Genomic DNA, 17,199 nt, shown 5'->3' with positions numbered 1-17,199 from the left:
TTCTCACTTTTAAGTTCTCTATGCTTATGTATGTTAACCAGGGATGAGAGAGGTATTTATAGGCCTCAAGTTGATTCAAACTTGGAGCCTAAAAATATCTCATCCTAGGTTTCTCGGGTCTTGGTGGTACCACCGCCTAGAGCACTAACACTGGGCGGTACCACCTCCTAGTTTGGTGGTACCACCACCTGGGAGTCTATGTCTGGGCGGTACCATTGCCTGACATTGACACTGGGCAATACCACCACCTAGTCTGATGGTACCATTGTTGACATAGTCTCGAATATTGTGCCACGACGGTGCCACCTATTGGGTCATTGTTTGAGCCTTTCACTTGGCTCAACACAATCCATACATGAGCCCAACTGGCCCCTAATTGGGCTGGCCCAATTCCCATCCCAATTATGTTCTAACTATGAAATTTAAGACACATACTAAGCTAAACAAGTCTGGCAAATCTAGGTTTCTTCTGGTGAGCTTCTAGCGATCTTTCGGTGAACTTCCGATGATCTCTCGAAAATGTTCCAGCGGACTCCCAGCAAGCTACTGGACTTCATAACGATCTTGGTGAGTTCTGATGAGCTTCTTCGGCAAGCTCCTGGACTTCTCGGTCAATTCTGACAGAACTTCCGATGAATGTTTGGACTTCCGATGAACTCTCGAACTCCCAACGAAGTCTCATTCTTGACTCTAGGACTTCATTTTGCTTTATGTCTTGCTATCGTAGTTAATCTTGCATGCTTAAAACTCACTTTGATTTAGACAATTATTATAAAGCTTAAATCAAGTATTGTCCAGCTTATCATTGGTTTATCGACGCTTCATCTGTTTATTCGGTGCATCATCCTCTCTTACGATCTATTGCCCAATCTGTCAATTGACCTCTGCAACTCCAATTTTCTTGGCGCAATTTTCGCCCTTCTTGGCCCGATGCCCGAACCCATAGCCCGAAGCCTTCTGTCGATACATCGACCGATCCTTTGGCTCGACGTCCAATCTTCTGACATGTTTTTCTCCGGCCCAACATGATTATATTGAATCTTGGATTTTGATGATGAAATCAATTGTTAGTTGTTTGATCTAATCTATATATTGAGAAAAGTGTGCAGGATTAACTACAATAGTAGTAAGACATAAAGCAAGTATTGTGCCGGAATTAAGATCAAGATCTCGTTGGAAGTTCAAGAATTTATCGGAAGTCCGGACGTTTATCGGAAGTTCTGCCAGAACCAATCGAGAAGTCTAGAAACTTACCAAAGAAGCTCGTCAAAACTTGCCAAGAAGATCATCGTAAAGTCCAAGAGCTTACCAGGAGTCCCCTAGAACATTGCCGAGAGTTCATTGGAAGATCGCCGAAAAATCGTGGAAACTCGTCAAAAGAGCGATTGACGTATCGGAACAAGAGTGCTTTAAATATGTCTTAGTTATTGTAGTTAGATAGTAGATTAAGTTAGAATTGGGAGGTAATCCCACTAACTTAATTAGGGGCTAATTGGGCCCTTAATAGGGCTGAATTAGGCTGGATTAAATAGCCCATTTAGCCCTTGAAAATATGGCCAACGATGACACCGCCTCGGAGACCCAGTCTCCCAGGTGGTCTGGGCGGTGAAACCGCTGGCAGTTAATGCTGCCAGTAGTGGTACCACCCCTTTTAGGCAGTGGTACCATCAGAGCTCGATCTCCGAGCTCTATCGGGCGATGGTACCACCCACTATCAGACTGCAGGTGGTAGTATTACCCAATAATGGCGTTGGTACCACCAGTACCTCGAAATCCGGGGATATGACACTTTTTGGCTCCAAGTTTGAAACCAATGGGGTCTATAAAAATTTCACCCTTTTTTGCATGAAAGAACATGAAAGTATTGGCATAATCTTGAGTCTTTGAAGTGTTAAAGAGTTGTAAAAGTACTAGAGTCCTCCTCCTCACTTTCTAAGTATTGAGATCATTCAAGAGAGGTGTGAGACTTGTAAGGGCTGTCTCCTAAGCCCGTGAAAAGGAGAAAGTGCTGTAAAAGGTGGTTGGTCTTCACCTATTGAATGAAGGCCTTTAGTAGACGTCGGTGACCTCAACGGAGGAGGAATCCGAAAGTGGATGTAGGTCACAACGATCGAACCACTCTAAATTCTAGTTTGCTTTTCATTTGTGCAATTTTCATTACTGCAAACCTCCTTAATCTTCTCTTTGCACTTTTACGAAAGCTTTCAAAGTCAATCTCTCTTCGAAATGGATTGAATCAAAACAAATATTTTTCGGAATCGGGTTTAATCGAGAAAGTTTTTCACTACACTAATTCACCCCCCCTCTTAGTGCACTCTTGATTCTAACAATTGGTATCAGAGCTTGGTTCACTCTCATTTAGTTTAAAACCAAAGACAGATGACATTTGCCAGTAACCAAGAGGGTCATTCAATTACACATTCGCCCATATTCAATAGGACGAATTACACATATTGGAAGATTAGAATGAGGATCTTCCTAATTTCAATGGATTTCAAAAGTCTTCTCTTCCAATGAACAATTGGAATGAGTTGAAGAAGAAGACTTTCGCTTTAAACTCTAAGGCTATGAATGCCTTGTTTTGTGCTTTAGATAAAAATGAGTTCAATCGTGTGTTTATTTTTGAAATAGCTTTTGATATTTGGCACACACTTGAAATAACTCATGAAGGCACTAGTAGAGTGAAGGAGTCAAAAATTAATCTTTTAGTGCACACTTATGAGTTGTTTCGGATGAAACCAAGTGAGACCATTGGAGACATATATACCCGATTTACGGATGTTGTCAATGGTTTAAAAGGACTTGGTAAAGGTTTCTTGGATTTTGAACTTGTTAATAAATTTTTAAGATCCCTTCCAAAGAGTTGGGACTCTAAAATCACAACTATTCAAGAGACCAAAGATTTAAATAACTTTCCTCTTGAAGAATTTATCGGGTCACTAATGACCTATGAGATGACTTGTAATGCTCATAAAGAGGTTAAAAACAACCTTCCAAAGAACAGGAAGGATATGACACTAAGAATTCAAGAAGATCACTTGAAAGAAAATTCAAGTGATGAGGACTTTGATGAAGACTTGGCACTCTTGACAAGAAAGTTAAAAAAAATCATAAAAAGGAATAAATTTAAAATTGACAATAAAAATAAATTTGAACCCAAGAAAGATCAAGTAATATTCTACGAATGCAAGAAACCGGGACATTACAAGAGTGAATGTCCCTTAGGAAAGAAGAAACAACCAAAGAAGAAGAAGGCTCTTGTAGCATCATGGGATGACTCAAGTGCATCCGAATAAGAGGAGCCAACCAACACCGAGCAAGTTGCTCACTATGCACTAATGACTATTGGAGATGAGGTAACAAGTTCATTAGACGCAAATTTATATTTCGATAAGCTTTTAAGTGCTTTTCATGAATTATTTGATGAATGAAGAACCTTGAGTAAAAAGTATAACTCTTTGAAAAAGGAACATGCTTCTCTTGTTAGCGATTTTGATAGACTAAAAATTGAGCATGATGATAATTTAGCTCCCTGCACAAAATACCATGAAGTAGAAATACTTAGAAAGGAAAACTTGCTACTCAAAGAAACCTTAAAAAAGTTTGAGGTTGGTAATAAGTCCTTGAACATGATCCTTGCTAACAAGAGTCATGTTCATAAAAAAGGTGGAATCGGATTTACGAGTAGCTCTCATCAAAATCCAACCACCTTTGTTAAAGACCATAATTTACATATTTCACCCCAAAACAAATGTAAATTTTATTACAAATTTGGGCATGTAGCTTATCATTGTCCATTTAAGAAATATAATCTACACAAATTGATTTGGGTTCCTAAAAGAACCATAAAGAACTCCATGCAAAATAATAAGTTAAGCTAATCGATTTTTGAGGCACCCAAGGTCAAATAGGTACCTAAAAATCATCCTTTTTTGTAGAAATGTTTACCATCACAAGCTAGGAGCAAGAGATGGTACCTTGATAGTGGATGCTCAAGGCATATAACCAGAGATCCATCTCAATTCTCTAAGCTCACTAGCATAGACGAAGGATATGTCACCTTTGGAGACAACAACAAGGTGTAAAATCATTGGCAAAGGAACCATAAGTAACAAATTCAATTTCTTTATTAAAGATGTGTTATTGGTTGATGGCTTAAAGCATAATCTCTTAAGCATTAGTAAATTGTATGATAAAGGATGCATCATTAGATTTGAATCCAATGCTTACATTATTAAAAAACCATGCAAAAACACATCTATGATTGTCCTAAAATAAAATAATGTATACACTATCGACATTGATGATCTTTGTAATAAAATATATTTTTCGATTTTGAATGATGACACTTGGCTTTAGCATAGGAGATTGGTCATGCTAGCATGAAACTACTCTCTCAAATCTCATCTGAAGAACTTGTAAGAGGAATTCCTCATATAAAGTTCGTTAAAGACAATGTGTGTGATGCATGTCAACTAGGAAAATAAATAAAAAATAGTTTCAAACCAAAGAATCAAATAACCACCTATAGACCATTGCAATTGATCCATATGGACTTGTTTGGACCAATTGCTACATCAAGCCTAAGAGGTAGCAAATACGCCTTTGTCATCGTGGATGATTATAGTAGATACACTTGGACTTACTTCTTAGCACACAAAAGTGACTGCCTTAGGCATTTTTCTAAGTTTTGTAAACTTATTCAAAATGAAAAGGGTTTTATGATTTCATCAATTCGAAGTGATCATAGTGGTGATTTTCAAAACTATGATTTCTAAGAATTTTATGAATCTAATGGATATAATCATAATTTTGCTACTCCAAGAAATCATCAACAACATGGAGTAGTAGAAAGAAAAAAATAGAAACTTGTAAGAAATAGCTGAAACTATGTTAAACGAACATAGCCTACCCAAATATTTTTGGGCCGAAGCCGTAAATATAGTATGCTATGTCATAAATAGAGTTCTAGTAAGACCATTGCTTTCAAAAACTCATTATGAGTTATGGAACAACAAAAAACCTAATGTTTCATATTTTAAAGTCTTCGGATGCAAATGTTTTATTTTGAATGAAAAAGATACCTTAGGAAAGTTTGATGTAAAATCCGATGAAGGAATTTTTCTTAGCTATTCTTCTATTTCTAATGCCTTTCGTATTTTTAACAAAAGAACATTGGTTATAGAAGAGTCCATTCATGTTGTTTTTAATGAAGTTTTCGAAGTTAAGAAAAATGATCATAATGATGATGTTAATTTTGATGCTTTAAATTTAAATGAAACCCTTTCTTCATCTAGCAACTTGGATGCATCTTCTCCCGAAACATCCTTACGTAAGGAATGGAAGTATGTAGATACTCATCCTAAGGAGCTAATCATAGGAGACATAACAAAAGGGATTCAAACTCGTTCTTCTCTTAAGAATTTTTATGCCAACACTGTTTTTCTCTCCCAAATTGAACCTAAATGCATTGACAAGGCATTGAAAGATGATTCATAGGTTATCGCAATGCAAGAAGAGTTGAATCAATTTGAGAGAAATAAGATGTGGAAGCTTCTTTTAAGCCAAATGATTATTTAGTTATAAGTACTAAATGAGTCTTTAGAAACAAGCAAGATGAATTTGGTATCGTGGTTAGAAACAAGATTAGATTAGTGGCCAAAGGATTTAACCAAGAAGAAGGTATTGAATATGAAGAAACATTCGCTCCTGTGGCATGATTAGAAGCCATAAGGATGCTCCTTTCCTATACTAGTAGTAATAATTTTAAGTTATTTCAAATAGATATTAAAAGTGTTTTTCTTAATAGCTTTATTTCCGAAGAAATTTATGTTGAACAACCTCTCAAATTTGAAAATGATAATTTCCCTAATCATGTATTTAAATTGACTAAAGCTCTTTATGGATTGAGACAAGCCCTAAGGGCTTGGTATGAGAGATTTAGCTCCTTTCTTATACACAATATTTTTTCTAAAGGCAAGATTGATACCACATTATTTATTAAAAATTTTAAAAATAATTTTCTTATTATTCAAATTTATGTTAAAGATATCATTTTTGAGTCTACTAATGAATCTTTATGTGAATCGTTTGCAAAGAGTATGAGTCTAGAATTTGAAATGAGTTTGATGGGGGAACTAACCTTCTTTTTAGGTTTACAAATCAAACAACTTAGTAATTATACTTTTCTTAATCAAATAAAATATGCATTAGACTTGCTAAAATGGTTTAATATAGAATGCTCAAAGGCTATCAATACTCCTATGAGTACCTCCACGAAGTTAGACATTGACGAAAGTGGAGAAAGATTTGATCAAAAAGCTTATAGAGGTATGATAGGTAGTTTACTATACGTCACCGCAATAAGACCATATATCATGTTTAGCGTAGGACTTTGTACTAGGTTTCAATCTAATCCTAAGCTTTCTCATCTTAAAGCAATTAAAAAAATCTTTAGATATCTTAAAGGAACTACTAATCTAGGATTATGGTATCCAAAATCTGAAAACCTTGAGTTAATTACTTATGCTGATCCGGATTTCCGTGGATGTAGATTAGATAGAAAAAGCACATCTGGAACATGTCAATTCTTAGGTCATGCACTTATCTTTTCGTCTTCCAAGAAACAAAACTCGGTTGCACTATCTACAACCGAAGCCAAATTCATAGCTGCTAGTGCATGTTGTGCACAAGTTGTATGGATGAAAAATACATTAGAAGATTATAGAATTTATCTTAGTAATATTCTCATAAAATGTGATAACATAAGTGTAATATATTTAATGAAAATTCCTATTCAACACTCTAGAACTAAACATATTGACATTAGGCATCATTTCATAAGAGATCATATTAATAATCATGATGTAATATTAGAATTCATTGATACGAAGCATCAATTGGCCGATATCTTTACAAAAGCCTTAAATAAAGAATAATTTGAATTCATTAGAAGAGAAATAGGCATGTTAAAATGTCCGAATGTATGAGTTGTTATATTTTTTTCGGACTATCTTTATGTATTTCATGAATGGAGCTTTCATGAATTTATGTTGTATCAAGTTTATTCCATACCCTTGCTCCATCATGTAATAATGTTTGATACACTTAGTCCCTTCACTTATTGAACTTATTGACAAATGCATTTTTCATGGATTTCACTATTATGAATTCTTATTGAGAAACGGATTGTATTCATGGACCTCTTTTTTATCCTTTCTCATGAACTCTACCTTACTCCTCTCATAAAAGAAGGAAGAATTTTTATGAATTTTTAGTATGAGATGATAACTTGCAAGAGTGAGGATTTGATTTCATATGAATATCTTGATCCTTTCCATAAATCCCTTCTCTTTGTTAAAATTGAAGCATAATTTACTGAAACTCATTTATTGTTTTTGACATGGTTCAAATCCTTTCATAAATTTGGATCTTCATGGATTCCTTCCTTACCCTTCTTCCTTTTCTTGTTCTTATGACAAAGGAAGAAAGAGAGTTGCATAACTAAATAAAGAACCAAAAAACCCTTGAGTAAAAATGTTAGTTTATTCAAAGAAAAATTATCATGCAAAGTTTTGCTTGCCATCATTTATTGCTTGCATACATTGTGAAACTTGATTGAATTTTTTTACCACACTTACATTATTGAATTGTTCTCCTTTTTGTTGATGACAAAGGGGGAGAAATAATGTGTAACATGTATTGCATTGTAGATACTTGATAAATGTCTTTCATTATATTAAGATATCATAAGCTCAACTTGCTCTTTACAATTGATATCTTGCCATGGATTGATGAAATGTTATCTTTTATCAAGAATTATCATCTTGTTAAAATTTATATTCGAAATTCATAAATAATGATTGATTATCATTGGACTTGAAAATGAATGTCATGCCTTGACATCATTTTCACAAATATGAAGCATCGTATTTTGAATTGGTAAATCATGATAAGTATCATGATATGCATTTTGATATGTTTAAATGAACTTAACTTATTGGTTTGATACTTGAATTCAAAGGCCATGAATTCAAGAATATTTTTTTCTCAAGTATGGCATATAGATATGGGGAGTTAAGGTTAACTCCGTCACCAATTAATTGTCATCATAAAAAAGGGGGAGATTGTTGAATCTCAGATTTTGATGATGAAATCAATTGTTAATTGTTTGATCTAATCTATATGTTGAGAAAAGTGTGTAGGATTAACTATGATAGCAATAAGACATAAAGCAAGTGTTGTGCCGGAGTCAAGATCGAGATCTTGTTGGAAGTTCAAGAGTTCGTCGGAAGTCCGGACGTTCGTCGGAAGTTCTGCTGGAATCAACCGAGAAGTCTAGGAGCTTGCCAAAGAAGCTCGTTGGAACTCGCCAAGAAGATTATCATAAAGTCTAGAAGCTTACCGAGAGTCCATCGGAACATTGCCAAGAGTTCATCGGAAGATCACTGGAAGATCGTCGGAAGCTCATCGGAAGAGCAATTGATATACCAGAACAAGAGTGCTTTAATTATGTCTTAGTTATTGTAGTTAGATAATAGATTAAGTTAGAATTTGGAGGTAATCCCACTAACTTAATTATGGGCCAATTGGGCCCTTAATAGGGCTGAATTGGGTCGGATTGAACAACCCATTCAGCCCTTGAAAACATGGCCAGCGGTGGCATCGCTTGGGAGACCCAGTTTCCCATGTGGTTTGGGCAGTGGTACCGTTGGCAATTAATGCTGCTAATAGTGATACCGCCCCTATCAAGTGGTGGTATCATTAGAGCTCGGTCTCCGAGCTCTATCTAGCGGTGGTACTGCCCAATATCAGATTACAAGCTGTAGTATTGCCCAATAATGACGGTAGTACCGCTAGTACCCCGAAATCCATGGATATGATATTTTTTGGCTTCAATTTTGAAGCCAATGGGGCTTATAAAAACCCCACCCTTTTCTACATGAAAGGGTATGAAAGTATTAGCATAATCTTGAGTCTTTGAAGTGTTAAAGATTTGTAAAAGTACTAGAGTCCTCCTCCCCCCTTTCTAAGTATTGAGATCATTTAAGAGAGGTGTGAGACTTGTAAGGGTTGTCTCCTAAGCCTGTTAAAAGGAGAAAGTGCTGTAAAAGATGGTTGGTCTTTGTTTATTGAAGAAAGACCTTTAGTGGGTGCTGGTGACCTCGACGGAGAAGGAATATGAAAGTAGATGTAGGTCACAATGACCGAACTACTTTAAATTATGGTTTGCTTTTCATTTGAGCAATTTATATTACTGAAAACCTCCTTAATCTTCTCTTTGCACTTTTACAAAAGCTTTCAAATTCAATCTCTCTCCGAAATAGATTAAATCGAAATGAATATTTTTCGTAATCGGGAAAGTTTTTCGTTGCACTAATTCACCCCCCCCTCTTAGTGTGCTCTTGATCATAACAGATTATTCTTGCTTTAATTGTCTTTCCCTGATCAAAACATCTAGTGTCACTCAAAATGTAGATCAAATCATAAATAGTATCATTAGTTTCATCATCATAATCCGAGATTTAATAGGGACGATTCAAGTACATCCGAAGATAAGGAGTCAACCAACAAAAGAAGAAGTTGCAAACTATGCATTAATGACATTTGGCGATGAGGTAAGTGACTCAATCAAAGCTCATTTATCTTTTGATGAATTATTAAGTGCATTTCATGATTTGTTTGATGAATGTAAATTAGTTAGTAAAAAATATAGATTATTAAAAAAGGAGAATGCTTCTCTTGTTAGTGAATTTGATAAATTAAAAAATGAGCATGAAGATAGATAGTATGTTAGCTTTGTGCACTAAGTGTAATGAGATAGATTCACTTAAGAAAGAAAATATCTTACTATAAGAAATATTAGAAAAATTAGAGAAATTTAAAATATGTAATAAATATCTAAACATGATCCTTTCTAATAAGGGTCATGTTCATAGAAAGGAAGGAATTGGCTTTATAAGTAACACTTAACAAAAGCCAACTATCTTCGTTAAAGGACCTACATTACATGTCTCACCAAGAGAAAAATGTAATTTTTGTAGAATATGTGATCATTTTACTTACAAATGTCCATTTAAACGGTTTAGTTCACACAAATTAGTTTAAGTTCCTAAAGGAACTATAAATCACTCAATGATAGGTTAGATCTATTTATAAGGGACCCAAAGTTAAATGGGTACATAAAAGAAAACCCCCATTCTTGTAGATGGGTTTACAAGTAAAAGTTATGAGCAAGAGATGGTATTTTGATAGTGGATGTTTAAGGCATATGACTGAAGATCCAACACACTTCTCTAAGCTCACTAGCCAAGACAAAGGGTACGTCACCTTCGGAGACAACAACAAAGAAAAAATTATTGGCAAAGGAATCATAAGTAACAAGTCAAACTTTTTAATTAAAGATGTATTATTAGTAGATGATTTAAAATATAATCTACTAAGTATTAGTCAATTGTGTAATAAATGATATATCATTAAATTTGAATCTAATGCTTGTATAATTGAAATACCACACAAAAATAGATCTATAATTGCTTTAAAAAATAATTATGTGTATATTATTGATATTGATATTTTTATGATGAAATATATTTTTCGGTTTTAGACAATGATGCATAACTTTAGCATAAGATATTAGGTTATACTAAAATAAAACTAATATCTCAAATTTTAACTAAAGAACTTGTAAGAGGAATGTCTAATATCAAGTTCATCAAAAACAAAGTTTGTAATGCATGTCAACAAAGAAAATAAATAAAAAGTAGTTTCAAATCAAAAAATCAATTAAGTACCTCCTGTTATAATTGATCCACATGGATTTATTTGAACTAATTGATACAACAAGTCTAGGAGGTAGTAAATATGCCTTTGTAATTGTTGATGATTTTAATAGATATACTTGGACGTACTTATTGGCTCACAAAAGTGATTGTTTTAATTGTTTCTTAAAATTTTGTAAACTTATACAAAATGAAAAGTGTTTTATGATTTCATCTATTCGTAGTGATCACGATGGTGAATTTCAAAACCATGATTTTTAAAATTTTTGTAAGTCAAATGGGTACAACCATAATTTTTCTACTCCAAGAAATCCACAACAAAATGGAGTAGTTGAAAGAAAAAATAGGAGCTTACAAGAAATGGCAAAAACTATGTTAAACGATCATAGCCTACCCAAATATTTTTGGGCCGAAGCCGTTAATATGACATGCTATGTCATGAACAGAGTTCTCGTAAGACCATTACTTTCTAAAACGCTCTATGAATCGTAGAATAACAAAAAACCCAATATTTCATATTTTAAAGTTTTCAATTATAAATGTTTTGTTTTAAATAAAAAAGATGTCTTAAGAAAATTTGATGTAAAATTCGATGAAGGCATTTTTCTCAGTTATTCCTCTATGTCTAAAGCTTTTCGTGTCTTTAATAAAAGAACTTTGGTTATAGAGGAATCTATTCATGTTGTTTTTAATGAGCTTCCAAAATTTAAGAAAAGTAATTTTGATGATGATTTTGATTTTGATGCTTTAAATTGGAATGAACACTCTCCTCCCCCAAGCAACTTGGATGTATTTTTTTCCAAAAAATCCTTACCTAAAGATTAAGAGTATGTAGATGCTCATCCTAAGGAGCTAATCATTGGAGACACATCAAAAAGTGTTCAAACTCGTTCTTCTTTTAAAAATTTTTGTATGAATGCAGCCTTTTTATCTCAAATTGAACCTAAATATATTAACGAAGCCCTAAAAGATAATTCATGGGTCTTTGCAATGCATGAGAAATTAAATCAATTTGAGAGAAATGAGGTATGGAAGCTTATTCCTAGACCTAGTGACCATTTGATAATTGATACTAAATGGGTCTCTAGAAACAAGCAAGATGAACTTGGTATCATGGTTAGAAACAAGGTTAGATTAGTAGCCAAAAGTTTCAATTAAGAAGAATGTATCAATTATGAAGAAACTTTCTCTCCTATGTCTGGCCTTGAAGTTATAAGGATTCTTCTTGCCTATACTAGTTGTAATAATTTTAAGTTATCTCAAATGGATGTTAAAAGTGCTTTTCTTAATGGCTTTATTTACGAAGAAGTTTACGTTGAACAACCACAAGATTTGAGAATACCACTTTTTCGAATCATGTTTTTAAATTGTCTAATGCTCTTTATGATTTAAAACAAGCTCCAAGGGTTTGGTACGAGAGGCTTAGTTCCTTTCTAATTAAGAATAATTTTATGAAAGGCAAGGTCGATACTATATTATTTATTAAATATTTTAAAAATAATTTTTTCATTATATAAATTTATGTTGATGATATCATTTTTAAATCTTCAAATGAGTCTTTATGTGAATCTTTTGCCAATAGTACAAGTCATAAATTTGAAATGAGTTTAATGGGGGAATTAACTTTTTTTCTAGGTTTGTAAATTAAATAACTTAGTGATAGAACTTTTGTTAGTCAAACTAAGTATGCGTTAGATCTATTAAAATGATTTAATATGGATAGTGCTAAGGCTATGAATACACTAATGAGTACTCTTACAAAATTAGATATGAATATTAATGGAGAATGTTTTGATCAAAAGACTTACAGGGTTATGATAGGTAGTTTATTATATATACCTCACAGTAACTAGACTTAATATTATGTTTAGTGTTGGACTATATGCTAGATTTCAGTTAAATCCTAAGTAATCTCACTTAAAAGCCATTAAAAGAATTTTTAAATACATAAAAGGAACTCCTAATCTAGGATTATGGTATCCAAAAACTAAAAATCTTGAATTGATTGCTTATGTCGTTGCTAATTTTGTTGATAGTCAAATAGATAGAAAAGACACATCTTGAATATGTCAACTCTTAGGTTATGCACTTATCTCTTGGTCTTCCAAGAAACAAAACTTGGTTGTATTATTTACAACCGAAGCTAAGTATATAGCAGCAAGTGCATGTTGTGCACAAGTTATATGGATGAAAAACACTTTAGAAGATTATGGAATTTACTTGAAAAACATTCTTACAAAATGTGATAACACTAGTGTAATATGTTTAACAAAAAATCATATTCAACACTCTAGAACTAAATATATTGATATTAAGTATCATTTTATAAGAGATCATATCAATAATCAATCATGATATATCTTCATAATTTATTGATACAAAACATCAATTAGCTGATATTTTTATAAAACTATTAAATATGAAACAATTTAATTTTATTAAAAGAGAATTAGGTATATTAAATCTTTCTGATGCATGAGTTCCTCTTTTATATTTTTTGGATTTCTTGACTTTTGAAAATTGAGTTTTCTTTTTCGTGATCATTTACTATCATTCCTTCTCTTTGCAATTCACAAAAGAAGAGATCTTATTCATGGATCATGGGTATATTTGATCTTTTATAATATGATCTTTTCCTATGAATTTTTCCTCACTCTACTCATGAAAGAAGAGTTTTTATTCATGGACTTTTGGTATATAATGATTATTTCCTATGTGATGATCTTTTACATAATGACCATTTCCTATGAATCCTCCTTCCTTCTATTTGCAAGAATAGGGATTTGATTTATAAATTTCTAGTATGCATATTTTGATCTTTTATGATGAATCATTTCTCTTTGTTATAGTAGAAGCTTGATTCAATGAAACTCCTTTTTCATGGATTTGCTTTTGTTCATAGATTTGATTTGGTTTAAATCCTTTCATGGATTTGGTTCTTATAACTTGATTTTTCTTGTGATGAATGGATTCCTCCCCTCTTCTTCTTTCTTTTCTTCCTATTTTATGATAAAAGAAAGAAAGAAACTTGCACATCTCAAGAGAAGTGCTAGTTTTCCCATTTCACAAATTTGCTTAACATCTAAAGTGGTTATCTTGCAAAGATTTTGCTTAACTTCTTATTTTACAAATTTGCTAGCTTGCATAAATGGGTGTAAAACTTACTTGTATAGTTTAAAATACATGCATAAATTGTTGGATGATTCTTCTTTTTGTTGATACCAAAGGGGGAGAAATGATGAATGTTTGGAATCATAATGTTGTATTTGGTATCATGAAGTGATAAATGGTTAAAAAATACTTTAGTATCATATAGATTATGCCCAAAGTAATGTTAATTTGTTATGAAGTGATGAAATTGTGCATGTTATACTTTGATGACTTGGAACTATGATGGTGCATATGAAATTTTAATATATTACATTTGATCACTATGGTCAAAATTATATTATTTAAATTCAAAGGTCATGATCCCTTTTGAATTCAAGTTTGCCTTATCTCGATATGGTATATAGGGGGAGTTAAAGTTAACTCTGTCATCAATTAGTTATCATCATAAAAAAAAAAAGATATTGTTAAATCTCGATTTTGATGATAACATCAATTGGTGAATTAATGATCTAATTCATATGTTGAGATAAGTGATGTAGGACTAACTATGATTGTGAAAAAAGTAAAATGATTAAAGAAGAATTGAAATTGGGCCGGAGTCAATGATCGGGCATCGAGCCGGATGAATCGAGGGAAATACCGAAGGATCGAATGATGCAATGAAAGCTCACCGGAAGTTCATCGGGAATTCACTGGAATTTCATCGGGAGTTCATTGAAAGCTCACCGAGAGTTCGTTTGAAGTTCACCGAGAGTTCGGTTGAACAATTAACGTGGCAAACACCTTAGATTACATATATCATAATTGTTTTAGTCTTAACTATCATAGTTAGAACTTTAATTTGAGTTATTTTTTAGATAAATTATACTAACTCAATTAGGGGCCAATTGGGCCCAAAACAGGGTTGAATTGGGCTAGTTGGATGGCCTATTCAACCACTTGGAGCTACATCAAGTGATGGTATTGTCCAAACTAGGTGATAATATTGCTTGAGGCTTAGCCTCACATATGGTCTGGGTGGTGGCATTGCCCAAATTGGGCAATAGTACCGTCGACAGTTAATGTTATCAAGCGGTGGTACCGCTAGAGCCTAGTCTAAGAGGCTTTGTTAGGTAGTCGTATCTTCCAAACTGAGCAGTGGTACTGTCTAATGTCAGTCAGCAAGTGGTGACACCACTAGTATCTTAGAAACTCGAGATGAGACACTTTTTAGCTCTATTTATGAAGCTATTAGAGCCTATAAATACCTCACTCTTTCCTACATAAAAGAGCAATGAAAGTGTGAATAAAAGTCTTGTAATATTGGGTTGTGAAAGTATGAAAAAAAGTTCTAAGTGTCCTCCCACTCTTTGTTTCGCTTTGTGATCAATCTAAGGGAGGTGTGAGGCTTGTAAGGGTTATCTTCTAAACCTGTAAAAAGGAAAAAAGTATTGTAAGAGGGTGGTTGGTCTTCGTACATTGAAGGAAGACCGTTAGTGGAGGCCACTAGCGTCAACGAAAGAAGAATCGAAAGTGGATGTAGGTCACGACGATCGAACAGCTATAAATTTGGTGTGCACTCTCTTTTTGCTCTTCATTACTACTGCTTTATGTTTTTAATTGCTTATTATATTTACCTTAAGTGAAACACACTTTCGATATGAATTCCGATACGAGTTTCATCTAATCAAGCTTTTCAAAATCATTGAAGGTTTTTTAATCGACGAAAATTTGATCGTAAGCACTAATTCACCCCCCCCTTAGTGTCGACTCGATCCTAACATATCTCACATGATAAAAAAAATATTTTTTTATTATTTACAGATTATTACACTAAGAATGATGTTAGTGTATTTTTTGAAAGCAAAAACTAAAACCTTTTCTATTTTTAAAATTTTCAATGCTTATATAGAAATGATAAGCCATTATTTTATTAAAATTTTACATACTAATCTAGGCATGAATTTACTTCCATTCATTCTTTTAACTTATGTAAGAATGTAGACATTTATAGGAAATAGGTTGCAAACTATACCCTTAGTAAAATGGAGTCACAAAGTGAAAGAATCTAGTTGTTGTCTAGACAACCACTTAAAGAGAAAATAGTACCAAAAGGAGAGATGTTGTAAATATAATAGTATATTTGTTATAAACCACTTTTGCACAAAAATAGTTCAAGGCAAAATACCCTGTAAAGCAAGGTTTGACAGATAAAGCAAGGTTTGACAACAGATAGCTTGATGCAAGTCACCTGAAGATATTCGATTGTATTGTTTATTCTCATGTTCCTATACGAAAAAAAGAAGTTTGAATGCATATTTATGGGGTATAACAATGAGATAAAGATTTCAGATATTGTGATCCTAAAACTAAAAAATTAATTATAAGCCATGATATTATTTCAATAAAATTTAAAATTCTAATATAATTAAAATTTCTATAGTTATAAGATTAGAAGTTAATAAGGTATATGATACAACTTGCTATTAATACCCCACCTGAATCTTATCACGTGTTAAGCGAACTGATACGGATACAAGTGACTTTGAAACATCTCAAGTAAAAGTTTATAGTCTTATATAGATGTATTAGTCTTGTTATTTTGCATATTTTGTTTTCAAATCTATTTGTTTTTTGCTACAGCTCAAAAAATAAAATGTGTACATGTAATGAATAAAGGGTTGCAGGCTATTCAAAACGAATCAATTTACCTCATTTAGTTGCCAAAGGGTATGCTCAGATTTCATGAACTGATTTTTTTTTTTAAATTACTAAAATGGATACAATTAGAACAGCATTTGCAGCTCAAAAGAAATAATAAGTTTATCAATTTGAAGTTAAATTAATCTCTTTAAATAAAAAAATACAAAAGTAGGTTTATGTCAATCGGTTTAAAGGATCTAAAACGAAAGGGTTTGAAGATGAAGTATATAAGTTGGAGAATGCATTATATGATTTGAAACAAATGCTGAGGGTATGGTATAATAGAATCAATAGCTATACTGTTCAGTATAATTTCCAAAAAAGTTCAAGTGAACTAACCTTATATATATTGGGTAAACTTTATATATATTAACCCAATATATATAAGTTTTTATTGTTTGTATATATATGCAGAAGATATGATTTATATGGGAAATTAGATAGGTATACTTGATAAATTAAAAAAATATGATTTCAAAATTTTAAAATAATATATTTGGGGCTTTTATATTATTTTCTAAGAATGAAATTATTCAAGATTGTAAATGAATTTTTTTTTATGCCAAGAAAAATATGCTAGAGAGTTGTTTAAAATATTTCATATGACAGTTTGTAAACTAGTAAG

This window comes from Musa acuminata, chromosome BXJ3-8 (genome assembly GCF_036884655.1).
Source record: "Musa acuminata AAA Group cultivar baxijiao chromosome BXJ3-8, Cavendish_Baxijiao_AAA, whole genome shotgun sequence".
NCBI lineage: Eukaryota > Viridiplantae > Streptophyta > Magnoliopsida > Zingiberales > Musaceae > Musa > Musa acuminata.
The sequence above is the reverse complement of the archived record's forward strand: the minus strand, read 5'-3'. Positions refer to the sequence as shown.